A 13,231-nucleotide genomic window follows, 5' to 3' on the forward strand; every position below is an offset into this window, starting at 1 on the left:
CAGGCGAGAAACGGGAATTTTGCATCGGAAGCGCTAACGGGGCGATGCACCCGGAGATGACGTCATGATCTGCAGGTGCGGAAGATCAGGGCGAAAACTGGTAGCGCCGCCGCTAACCTCCTGCCGAATTTCGTGGGAGGCGCTGTTATCGCCTTGGGGGGGGCGCAAAGCCATTTGCGTCCCGTTAGCGCCTCCCATCGGAAGCGAAAACGAGGGGAATTTTGCCCCCCCCTTATCCTTAGCTATTTCAACACCATTCATGAAGTACGTGTCACCCATTCCTCCTTCCTATGTGGATTTGTGTGCATCACGTTTCATCTGCCATTGTTTTGCCAACTTACATATTTTGCCCAACACATTCTGTGCTTTCGAGGCCACCGCCTTCAATTTCACTGCCCCTCCCAGTTTGTATCATCAGCAAATTTGACCACTTTCCTACATTACAACAGTAACTACACTTCAAAAGTATTTAATTGGCTGTTAAGCGCTTTAGTACGTCCTGAGGTTGTGAAAGGTGCTATTTAAGTCCAAGTCTTACTTTCTTTTTTACTTTCTTTACATTGAGTTTTAGAATCCAAGTCATTGATAAAACAGCAGTAATCTCAATACTGAGCCCTGGAGCACACATTCAGTATTTCCCCAACCCTGATATTACCCCATTGTTTTCTACCCTTCAGCCAGTTTCTTACCCATACACAAGTTTTGCCCTGAATCCCCACTGCTTTGAGGTTAACTAGTGGAACTTTATCAAATGCCTTTTGGAAATCTAAGCACACAACATTGTAGGGTTTACCACAGTGAACTTGGATTGTCACTTCCTGAAAGAGATCAAGGAGGTTGGTCAGGCAGAATCTTCTCCCATCTGAAGCTGTGCTGACTGCCCGTTAACAAGGTTGTTGTTCAGATAAAACTCAAGTTTACTCCTGATAATTGATTCCATTGTTTACATGGAACTGAAGCACGACGAATGGGACTGTAGTTGTCTTTGTCTATTTGTTTTCACTCTTTTGGAATATATCCACCACAGTAACCTGTTTCCAAACTGTTGGTACCTCCAGTGTCCATTGACTCCCTCATAATGATTGTCGGTGCCTCTTAGATGTCCTTGTTAGTCTCTCTCAACACTCTCAAATAAATACTATCAAATCTTAGGAATTTATTTGTTTTAAGTCCTCTCAACTTGTCTAGTTAATTCGATTCTCATTAGTCTTCAATTATGCCTCTGGGGAAGGCTTGTTGTTCATGTTTAAGGAAGTAATAATTCAAAGTATTTACTATCTGGAGTTCATCATTGATTTCAAGCCTATTTGCATATTTTAATGTCCGCACCTCTTCTCTGATAGACCTCTGATAGTGTTTCTAACTATTGTTGTTATAGTTTGCCTCTGCCGCTATGTTTTTTTTTCTAGGCCTCTCTCAGCTCCGCTGATCGCTCTTTTAATCTGTTTCTGCATTTTCTTATGTTCACCCCAGTTATCCCCTTCCCCTTTCTCCCTGTGGATTTAAAAGATTTGCCTCTTTATTTCAGTTTTTATTTGTTAATCCATTTCAGGCCATGCTTGTTTAGTCTGAGCTTGTTGATCTTAGGTACATTCTTGTCCTTCACGGCCAGCATTATTCTTTTAAATGTGTTCCATTAGACTGATGGAAAATGTTGACCAACATCCTCCACCAATTCATTTGTCCCAATTCTTCCCTCATCTCTTTGAATTCAGCCCTTTTAAAGTTACAAACTTTACTCATGGTTTTAGGTTTAATTGGGTCCCCGTTCATTGTGTAGTCACTGTCCCCCCAGGGGTGCTTTGGCTTCCATTTCCTGTGTGTTTGTCTGAACACCAGGTCACTGCCACCTATCGCTTCCCTTATGTACTGAGTCATGAAGTACCCATGCATTATGTTTAGCAACTCTGACTCTTCACCACTTGAGTTTTCCTAGTTTATATTGGGTTGACTGAAGCCTCCCATTAAAATAACTTTCCTGTTCTCACACACCGTTCTTATTTCTTTTGTAGAAAACACTGTCCTCCTTGTGTCAATTTCTAACCAGAGTAGTTAATTCTGTGGCTTACCCCCTCCCACTGGATCATTTACCTCCCACTTGTCCCTGACATATATAGCTACGCCACAACCTTTTCTGTCCTTTCTGAACACTCTGTAGCCCTGAATATTAAATTACTTTCCCTTCTATGGGCATAGCCATGTACCTGATATTCCCATCACACCGTAGTTCCCCACTGACACAATTGCCTCAAGTTATGTCATCTTTTATGGGTGTTTCTAACTTTTACTTCATCAAAGGTGGGGGGGGGGGGCAAGAATTGTGACTCAGTCCACCCTGGCACAAATGGTAGTTACATTTCTGCACAGAAAAGATCAACAGTTTCCAAGGGAGACATTTAGAAGTTGATGTGTGTTTGAGTAAAGCTTCCATTTTGTATATTTTAAATGTACTTTGAACATTGAAATATTGCTTTGATTCTATTTAATACAGCAATTACTTTCTCCTGAGTTACATAGGATTACATAGGATATACCGCACAGAAAAAAGGCCATTCGGCCCAACCAGTCCATGCCGGTGTTTATGATGCACTTGAGCCTCCTCCCGTCTTTCCTCATCTAAATCTATTAGCATAACCCTCTAATCCCTTATCCCTCATATGCTTGTCCAGCCACCCCTTAAATGCATCTATACTATTTGCTTCACCCACTCCCTGTGGTAGCGAGTTCCACATTCTCACCATTCTTTGGGTAAAGAAGTTTCTCCTGAATTCCCTATTGGATTTCTTGGTGACTATCTTATATTGATGGCCTCTAGTTATGCTCTTCCCCACAAGTGGAAACATTCTCTCTGTATCCACTCTATCAAAACCTCTCATAATTTTAAAGACCTCTATTAGGTCACCCCTCAGCCTTCTTTTTTCAAGAGAAAAGAGACCCAGCCTGTTCAACTTTCCTGATATGTATACCCTGGCATTTCTGGTATTATCCTTGTAAATCTTCTCTGCACCCTCTCCACCTATATCCTTTTTATAATGGGCCAGAAATGCGTGTCCAAATGCGTGAGTACGGTCTGGGTACTCACGCATCTGGCCGTTGGAAATGCCGGCGTTCAGCATGCACAGCGCATGCGGGGAACGCCGGCATTTCCAGTCCTCGGAACGAAGGGGTTCATAGGCACAGCGCGTGTGACTGCACAGGCAGCGCGTGCACAGTGAACTTCGTCGATTTCATTCATGGATTCAGTGAGGGTAAGTCCTTACAAGTTACACTTGAAAAAAGCATGTGTAAAGTTGCTCCAAGGCTGCGGAGGAAGATATATTTTATCGTGGAGCTTCTGAAAGGCAATATTTTTGTTTGGGAAAGGGAGGAAAATTATTTTAAGAAATGCTGAGGTTAGTTTTAAAGTTTAATTTTTTTTTTTTTAAACGGGTTTTCAGTACGGTAGGTAGAAGGAGCAATTGTGGCTGTGTGAATTGAATGTGAGAATGAGTGTTCTAAAATGAGTAATGTAACATTTCCAACACTTTTAAGAAAGAAACTTTTCATCAGTAATAAGTAATTATGTATGTATGTCCGCATATATTCCTTTACGTATATGTATGTATGTTTTATATTCCTTTACTTATGTGTATGAATGTATGTTTTTAATTATGATTTTCCAATAAGTTACTTTCTCTGAAAGTCATAATTAAATACATACATTCATACACATAAGTAAAGGAATATATACATACACGCAAAGGAATATATACAGACATACATACATAATTACTTAAAAGAATATATTACTGATGAAAAGTTTCTTTCTTAAAAATGTTGGAGTCATTTTCACATTTAATAAACACAGCAAATTCAATTCACATAGCCACAATTGATCCTTCTACCTACAGTACTGAAAATCCGTTTTAAAAAACGAAAATAAACTTTAAAACTTACCTCAGCATTTCTTAAAATAACTTTCCTGCCTTTCCCAAACAAAAATATTGCCTTTAAGAAGCTCCACGATGAGAAATATCTTCCTCCGCAGCCTCTGGAGCAACTGTACTCATGCTTTTTTCATGTGTAAGTTGTAAGGACTTGACCTCACTGAAAGCATGAATGAAAGCGGCGAATTTTACTGCGCACGCGCTGCCTGTACAGTCGCACGCGTTCTGCCTCTGAACCCCTTCGTTCAGAGGACAGGAAATGCTGGTTTTCCCCGCATGCGCTGTGCATGCTGAAAACCGGCATTTCCTCCGGCCAGACGCGTAAGTACCCCGACCGTACTCGCGCGTTTGGAAGGGAATTACTGGGCCAACATTTTACATGTCAATAAAATGAAAAATTTAACAATTGCACGATTTGCCCCCTCGCATCTGCGACTGAGGGTCCAAGGAGGTGCATTGCACAAGAGGTCATCGTCGTACGTATCCTCACACTGTTCCCTTTCGGGAACTGTATGAAGTGGTGGAAGGATTTCTGGCCACGTTAACACTCCTTCCGTGACCATAACCATCTTCATACCAGCCATTAGGGTGGTTAGTCCAATGGCGTGAGGGTTTTACGGGCTCCCACAACCCATCTGAGGGGGGGGGGCACCCACACCTGCGGACGCAAGTATCCCGCTGGATGTCCACCCAGAATTTATAGTTGGAGCTCCGACTCCACTTGCCGGGACTGTCTGGAGCGGGGTTCGAAACCCTACTCCTTCTGGCCCAGCGGCGGGGATGCTTACCGCTACGCAAAAGGCCCACTCCGTGAAAAAGGTGACACCCATACGTTTCCTGCGCCTTTTCCCTCCCCGTGACTGGAGCCCTATGCTGCCACTTGAAAGACCAAGCTATCATCTGTCCTTTTTGCGGCGCCTTTGACTTCTCATTACCAATGATGAGCAGGCGCTGCGCCTCCACCTCGTTGAGGAGATTGCTGAGGTCATCATCAGTTCAATTGTGAGTTCTTTTAATGCCATGAATTGTGCTCATTCCAGCCATTTCACGTTGCTAATCGGATTGGGCCTTTGGCGTAGCGGTAGGATCCCCGCCGCTGGGCCAGACGGGGTAGGGTTTCGAACCCCGCTCCAGACAGTCCCGGCAAGTGGAGTCGGAGCTCCGGCTCTAAATTCTGGGTTGACATCCAGTGGGATATTTGCGTCCGTGGGTGTGGGTGGCCCCCCCTCCTCGTATAGCTTGTGGGAGCCCGTAAAACCCTCCCGCCATAGGACTAACCACCCTAATGGCTGGTTCAAAGATGGTTACGGTCATGGAATGAGCGTTAATCACGGCCATACATCCTTCCACCACTTCATACAGTTCCCCAAAGGGAACAGTGTGAAGACACGTATGATGACGACATTGCTAAATAAATAAATGGAATTTTAAAAATTCTTTTAGGGCTTTTAAAAGTCTTTAAATTGCTTTAATTCTGTTTAAAACTACTTCAGATTCTTCAAAATAATGTAAACGTTTTTAAAAGTTTATAAAAGTTACCAAAAGCTTCATAAAAATACCAAAAACCTATTTAAAATGCTGCTTTGCATGTAAAAATGCTTAGCAGCTTGTGAGAAACATTGGGGGCGTGTCCTATTAAACTGAGACCTCATGGGGCGTGTCTCAGTTGCACAGCGCGCTACAGGCTTCGCGCTGGCTGCACTCCTGGGCGGCGTGACGTCAGACGCTGCCCGGGAGTCAACATTTTAAAACAGCAATTCCAGGCGTCCCTGAAGCTCAACGGCCGGCGCGTCGGGTAAGTGCAGATCGGGGGCTTACACGCGCGGCAAGCCCCCGACTCGAATTTCTGGGCCAATATGGTAACCAGAACTGTACGCAGAACTCTAAGTGTGGTCTAACCAAGGTTCGATACAGGTTTAGCATAACTTCCCTACTTTTCAATTCTATCCTTCTAGAAATAAACCCTTGTGCTTGGTTTGCTTTTTTTATGATCTTGCTAACCTGTGATGCAACTTTTAGTGATTTGTGTATTCGTACTCCAAGATCCCTTTGTTCTTCTACCTCACCTAGACTTGCACCCTCCAAGTGATAAGTGACCTCCCTATTCTTCCTACCACAATGTAATACCTCACATTTATCTGTGTTGAACTTCATTTGCCAATTATTTGCCCATCCTGCAAGTTTATTAATGTCCTCCTGTAATTTGTTGCAGTCCTCCTCAGTATTGACTATCCTCCCCAATTTGGTATCATCTGCAAATTTAGAAATTGTGTTTTTGATTCCAAAGTCTAAATCGTTAATATAAATTGTGAACAGCAGTGGTCCCAGCACTGATCCTTGTGGAACACCACTACCCACCTTCTGCCACTGTGAATAGCTACCCTTTACTCCCACCCTCTGCTTTCTGTCTTGAAGCCAGCTAGCAATCCATTCTGCTACTTGTCCCCTGACTCCGCATTCTCTGACCTTATTCATCAGTCTATTATGGGGTACCTTATCGAAGGCCTTTTGAAAATCTAGATAAATTACATCTACTGCATTACCATTGTCTACTCTCTCTGTTACCTCTTCAAAAAATTCAATAAGGTTGGTCAAGCAAGACTTTCCCTTTTGAAATCCGTGGTGACAATTCATTATTATACTTTTCGTTACTAGATGTTCTTCTATTCTCTCCTTTAGTGGGAATTCCATTATTTGTCCTACCACCGATGTTAAGCTGACTGGTCTATAATTCCCTAGACATTATCTATTCCCATTCTTAAATATAGATATTATGTTAGCTCTCCACCAGTCCTCTGGCACTACACCTTTTTCTAACTAATTATTAAATATGTGTCGTAATGCCTCTGCTATCTCTTCCCTAGATTCTTTTAAAATGCGTGGATGCAATCCATCCGGACCAGGGTTTTATCCTCTTTGAGTTTGATTAGTTTATTTAATATAGTCCCTTTTTTATTTTAAATGCACTCATATCATCCAATGTCATGTCCACCTGTTCTATCTCCCTGGTAAATACCGAAGCGAATTATTTAATATTTCTGCCATCTCCCTATCATTACCTGTGGTATTGTCCTGTCTGCCCCTTAATAGCCATATTCCCATCCCAACCTTCCTTTTTTTATTGATGTGCCTGTAAACATTTAACTATTTTGTTTTATGTTCCTTGATAATTTAATTTCATAGTTCCTCTTTGCCTTCCTAATTTTTTTTTGACTTCTCACCTAACCCCTTCGTATTCTCTGGTGGTTAGCACTGTTGCCTCACAGCGCCAGGGACCCGGGTTCAAATCCGGCCTCGGGTGACTGTCTGTGTGGAGTTTGCACATTCTCCCCGTGTTTGCGTGGGTTTCCTTCGGGTGCTCCGGTTTCCTCCCACAGTCCAAAGATGTGCGGGTTAGGTTGATTGGCCATGATAAAAATTGGCCCTTAGTGTTAGGGGGGATTAAATACGTGGGGTTACGGGGATAGGGCTTGGGTGGGATGGCTGTCGGTGTAGGGACCGGGTGCTCGGGTTTGGATGATCAGCCATGATCTCGTTGAATGGCGGAGCAGGCTCGAAGGGCCGAATGGCCTACTCCTGCTCCTATCTTCTATGTTTCTATCATGCACTCCTCTCCTGTCTATGTAAGAACATAAAAACATAAGACATAAGAACATAAGAAATAGGAGCAGCAGTTGGCCATTCGGCCCCTCGAGCCTGAAGTGCCATTCAATAAGATCATGGCTGATCTGATCTTGGCCTCAACTCCACTTTCCCGCCCAATCCCCATTACCTTTGATTCCCCTGTAGCTCAAATATCTGTCTATCTCCGCCTTGAATATATTCAATGACTCAGCCTCCACAGCTCTCTGGGGTAGAGAATTCCAAAGATTCACGACCCTCTGAGAGAAGAAATTCCTCCTCATCTCAGTTTTAAATGGGCGACCCCTTATTCTGAAACTATGCCCCCTAGTTCTAGATTCCCCCATGAGGGGAAACATCCTCCCTGCATCTACCCTGTCAAGCTCCCCCAGAATCTTATATGTTTCAATAAGATCACCTCTCATTCTTCTAAATTCCAATGAGTATAGGCCCAACCTTCTCAACCTTTCTTCATAAGACAACCCCTTCATCTGAGGAATCAATCTAGTGAACCTTCTCTGAACTGCCTCCAAGGCAAGTATATTGCTCCTTAATTAAGGAGACCAAAACTGTACACAGTACTTCAGATGTGGTCTCACCAGTGCCCTGTACAGTTGTAGCAAGACTTCCCTACTTTTATACTCAATGTACTTAATGTATGCCTCTTTCTTTGCCGTCAACTGTTCCCTTATATCTTTATTCATCCATGGAGTCTCATTAGTATTTAGTTTGTTCTTTCCGTTTAGTGGAATATATTTCCATTTTAAATGTTTCCCATTGTCATTCTACATCGTTGTTTGCCAATATTGTTGCCCATTTTATCTTCCCAAGTTCTATTCCCAGACCCTCAAAATCAACTTTTCTCCAATCTATTAACCTGGTTTTTGTCATACTTATGTCCTTCTCTATTATCATCTTAAAGTGTATTATATTATGGTCACTATTGCCTAGATGTTCACCTACTTTTACTTCTCTTATCTGCTCTGGCTCATTCCCCATAATTAGATGCAATAGCAAATCCTCCCTTGTTGGGCTTTTTATATATTGGGTTAGAAAGGAGTCCTGTAGACATTGTAGGAACTCCATTCCCTTATCCCCTTTACCTACCTCTTCTGTCCAATTAATATCGGGGTAGTTGAAATCCCCCATGATTATTATTCTATGTTTTTTACTCATTTCTCTAATTTTTCTGCATATTTCTTCCTCCACCTCCCTTCCACTATTAGGTGATCCGTAGACTACGGCTATTAGTGCGATTGATCCTTTATTATCTTTTATCTCTATCCATATGGATTCTATTTTTGTCTTGCTAATATTGATGTCCCTTTTTTCTACTGCCATTATGTTATTCCTAATAAGTTTAGCTACTCCACCTCCCCTTTTCCCCTCTCTATCTTTTCTAAATATGTTATACCCTGCAATGTTTAATTCCCAGTCCTGATTTTTCTGTAACCATGTCTCAGTAATCCCTACTTTGTCTGGTTTCTCCCAATGCATAATTGCCTCCAGCTCCCCTGTTTTATTATGGACTCATTGTGCATTGCTGTACAGAGAGTTTAACTAATTTTTAATAGGACTTCCTCTGACTTTATGTTTAACCATCTTTTTAGAATCCTGGGGGGAGAAATTCAGTATTGTCCCATTTGGGGCGCGACTATCGGCCGGGCACAAAGCTTAGTGCCTGGCGCTAATTATCGGCTCCGACTGCAAACCTAGCTTTTAACGCCCCTGGAGGTGATTGGAGCACTAAATCAGGTGCTACACACCTGTCTTAAGGCGCAAAGGCTGAGGAGCGAGGCGCTAACTCAGAGCGCTGGCGAAGCTCATGTGATGCCAGTCAGCAATGGAACAGAGACATACTTGCGCCGGCCAGGTCTTAAAGGGGAGGGTCGATCTTGCTCTCCATCCACACCCTGTTCATTGCAGCCTTGAATCTCGGCCTCGAGAGACCTGTACATTTAATCAGTTGGCAAGAACAATGGCGAGACCCAGGGAAAGAGCTCAGAGTGCAGCCCCCATAGTCTCTTCTAAATCGATGAAAGGAAGATCAAATCAGAAAGAACAACAGAAAATGCTGGAAAAACTCAGCAGGCCAGGCAACATCCGTGGAGAGAAAATAGAGTCAACATTTTGGGTGAAAACCCTTTGTCAAGACTAAAGAAGCACAGGAAATGAAATAGATTAAGAGGCCAGGCTGGGAGAAAACAAAACAGAAGAAGAGACATTAACAGGTATTCAAAATGAGACGAGATGGTGATAGGAATAGTGGAGACAAAAGACGGGTCTAGATTAGGTGTGAAATGCGCTGGCAGAATGGGAGACAGCTGCCATGTGGGAGCGAGAAATAAAAAAGAAAGGGGGGGGGGGGGAAAGGCCAAAACAAAGGTGTGGATAAAAAATATAAGTAAAAATGTAATAGGGGCCGAGGTTATGATCTGAAATTGTTGAACTCGATATTGAGTCTGGAAGGCTGTAAAGTGCCTTATCGGAAGATGAGGTGCTGTTCCTCGAGTTTACGGTGAGCTTCCGTGGAACAATGCAAGAGGCCGAGAACGGTGAGGTCTGAGTGGGAATGGGGCGGTGAATTAAAATGACAGGCGACCGGCAGCTCAGGGTCACCCTTACGGACTGAACGGAGGTGTTCCACAAAGCAGTCACCCAATCTGCATTTGGTCTCCCCAATGTAGAGGAGACCACATCGTGAGCAGCGAATACAGTATACTAGATTGCAAGAAGTACAAGTAAATTGCTGTTTCACCTGGAAGGGGTGCATGGGGCCCTGGACAGTGGGAAGGGGGGAGGTATAAGGGCAGGTGTTACATCTCCTGTGCTTGCACGGGAAGGTGCCAGGCAAAGGGGAAGGGGTGCTGGGGGTGATAGAGGAGTGGACTAGGGTGTCTCGGAGGGAGCGGTCCCTACGGAATGCTGAAAGGGGAGGGGAGGGGAAGATGCATTTGGTGGTGGGATCACTTTGGAGGTGGCGGAAATGGCGGAGGATGATCGGTTAAATGTCGAGGCTGGTGGGGTGAAAGGTGAGGACAAGGGGAACCCTATCGTGGTTCCGGGAGGGAGGGGCAGGGGTGAGGGCAGAAATGCGGGAGATAGAACGGACATGGTCGAGGGCCGTGTCAACCACGGTAGAGGGGAATCCTCGGTTGAGGAAAAAAGAAGACATGTCGGAAGCACTGGTGTGGAAGGTGGCATCGTCAGAGCAGATGCGGCGGAGACGGAGAAACTGGGAGAATGGAATAGAGTCCTTACAGGAGGCAGGGTGGGAGGAAGTGTAGTCCAGGTAGCTGTGGGAGTCAGTGGGCTTGTAGTGAATGTTGGTCAATAACCTATCCCCAGAGATGGAGACGGAGAAGTTGAGGAAGGGAAAGGAAGAGTCAGAGATGGACCATGTGAAGGTGAGGGAAGGGTGGACATTGGAGGCAAAGTGAATGAAATTGTCTAGTTCAGGGCGAGAGCAGGAAACGGCACCGATACAGTCATCAATGTATCGGAAAAAGAGGTGAGGGAGGGGACCTGAGTAGGACTGGAACAAATCAAATCAGAAAGAATCTGCAAAGTGCTGCTCAGCACCCAAAACTCCTCAACACAGCTTTGAATATCTCCTGCAGTCTCTCCCTCTCACTCAGAATGCGTGGTGCAAAAATTTCGCCGACAAAAAAGGCAGGAAGTGGTCGCCTTTAAATAGCGCTCCCGCAGCCCCTTCCCGACGGCAAAACGCTCCCCTCAACCTGTCGTTGCTAGTGGCAGGTGGTAAGACAGGGGACGCCACTCAATATCCGGTCCAGGGCGCTACCGGGGCATTGCACGCTCGACTAACGTCACAATCTGCGGGCGCAGGACATCGTGGCAGTAGTGTTTAGTGCCGCTGCAAAATGTCTGGTCAATTTCGTGAGCAGCGAAAACATCGCCGTGCACGGGCGCTAGTTGCTTTGCGCCCCATTAGCGCCCTCTTTAGGCGCTAATGGGAGGCGCAAACCAACCAAATTTTTCCCCCCTGTTCTATAACTCTCAACGCTCCCTTACCATCAATGTGCTCCCTTACTTTATTCTTTCCTATGCTCACTTTTCCTGTTTTGTTTATATTTAGGCTGCTTACATTTCTTGTAGATCCCTCCCCCCTTCTTACTAGTTTAAAGCCTTTGCCACCTCCCTATTTACCCTTTCCGCTGGGATACGGGTCCCATCCCGGTTCAGCTGGAGCCCGTCCCATCAGTTCAGCTCCTTCCTGTCCCTGAACTGCTGCCAGTGTTCTGTGAAAAGGAACCCCTCTTTCCCACACCAGCCCTTTAGCCACATGTTAATTTTCCTGATCTGTCTGCTTCTATGCCAATTTACACGTGGATCGGGCAATATTCCAGAGATTATTACCCTCCAGGTCCTGCTTTTTAATTTAGAACCTAACTCCTGAAACTCTTTCAGCAGGACCTCCTCGCTGTTCCTACCTATGTCATTTGTTCCAACATGGACCACGACAACTGGATTTACCCCCTTTCCAAGTTCCTCTCCAGCCGCCGTGAGATATCCCTTACCCTGGCACTGGGTAGGCAACACACCCTTCGGGATTCTCATTCTTGGCTGCAGAGGACACTATCTATCCCCCTAATTATAGATTCCCCTATTACTACCACATTTCTATTCTGCTCTTCACCCCCTTCGACAGCCTTCTGAGCCACGGTGCCTTGGTCTCCATTGTGGCTGTCCTCCCTGCAGTCTTTCTCCTTGTCCTCACAGGTAGCGAGTACATCGTACCTGTTGGACAAGACCAGTGTCTGCGGGACCTCCTTCTCAACCTCTCGTAAATCCCTGCTACCTGGCTCCCTAACAGTCACACCCTCCCATTCCTGAACCTGTGCTTTCCTCTGGGGTGTGATTGTATTCTGGATAAAACTGTCCAGAAATTCCTCCCCCTCCCTTATGTGTCAGAGTGTCTCCAACACGTACTCCAGCTCAATGACTCTGAGCCGGAGAGATTCGAGACGGAGACATCTCCTGCAGACGTGTTCGCTCAGGACAGTCTCGCTGTCCACAAACTCCCACATACTGCAGTCCAGACACATTACCTGCCCTGCCATATCTTAGCCTAGCCTTATTTTATTTATTTAATTAGTTAAAATCTTTATTCAATGATTATTTATAGTTATATTAAATAGTTTAACTAGTTAAGCTATAAATTTAATACAGTACGTTATAGTTTCCCACACTTAACTTAAACCACGGTCCTAGGTTAGAGAAAAAAAATCCCTGAATACTCACCAACCAATCACCTACCTGCTATCCTGTGACGTCACTTTTCGTTTTTTTTGGGAAATCGTCGACAGTTCAGCCGCAGCTGGTGTCTCCAATCAGGTTGGCGCTGTTTTCCCCGCTGTTTTATGCTCCACCGCTGGTGTCGCCAATCAGGTCAGCGCTGTTTCCCTCGCTGGTTTATGCTCCGCCGCTGGTGTCGCCAATCAGGTCAGCGCTGTTTCCCTCGCTGGTTTATGCTCCGCCGCTGGTGTCGCCAATCAGGTCAGCGCTGTTTCCCCCGCTGTTTTATGCTACGCCGCTGGTGTCTCCAATCAGGTCGGCGCTGTTTCCTCCGCTGTTTTATGCTCCACCGCTGGTGTCGCCAATCAGGTCGGCGCTGTTTCCCCCGCTGTTTTATGCTCCACCGCTGGTGTCTCCAATCAGGT

General features: G+C 45.0%; 1 protein-coding gene across 1 annotated transcript in view; it reads left to right on the plus strand.

The window, feature by feature from the left end:
• LOC147112378 (uncharacterized) overlaps positions 1-13,231 on the plus strand; it is a 244,816-nt gene that overhangs the window by 157,362 nt on the left and 74,223 nt on the right. The window lies entirely within an intron of this gene.

This window comes from Somniosus microcephalus, chromosome 9 (assembly GCF_052327205.1).
Source record: "Somniosus microcephalus isolate GS21.2 chromosome 9, FLI_Smic_1.0, whole genome shotgun sequence".
NCBI lineage: Eukaryota > Metazoa > Chordata > Chondrichthyes > Squaliformes > Somniosidae > Somniosus > Somniosus microcephalus.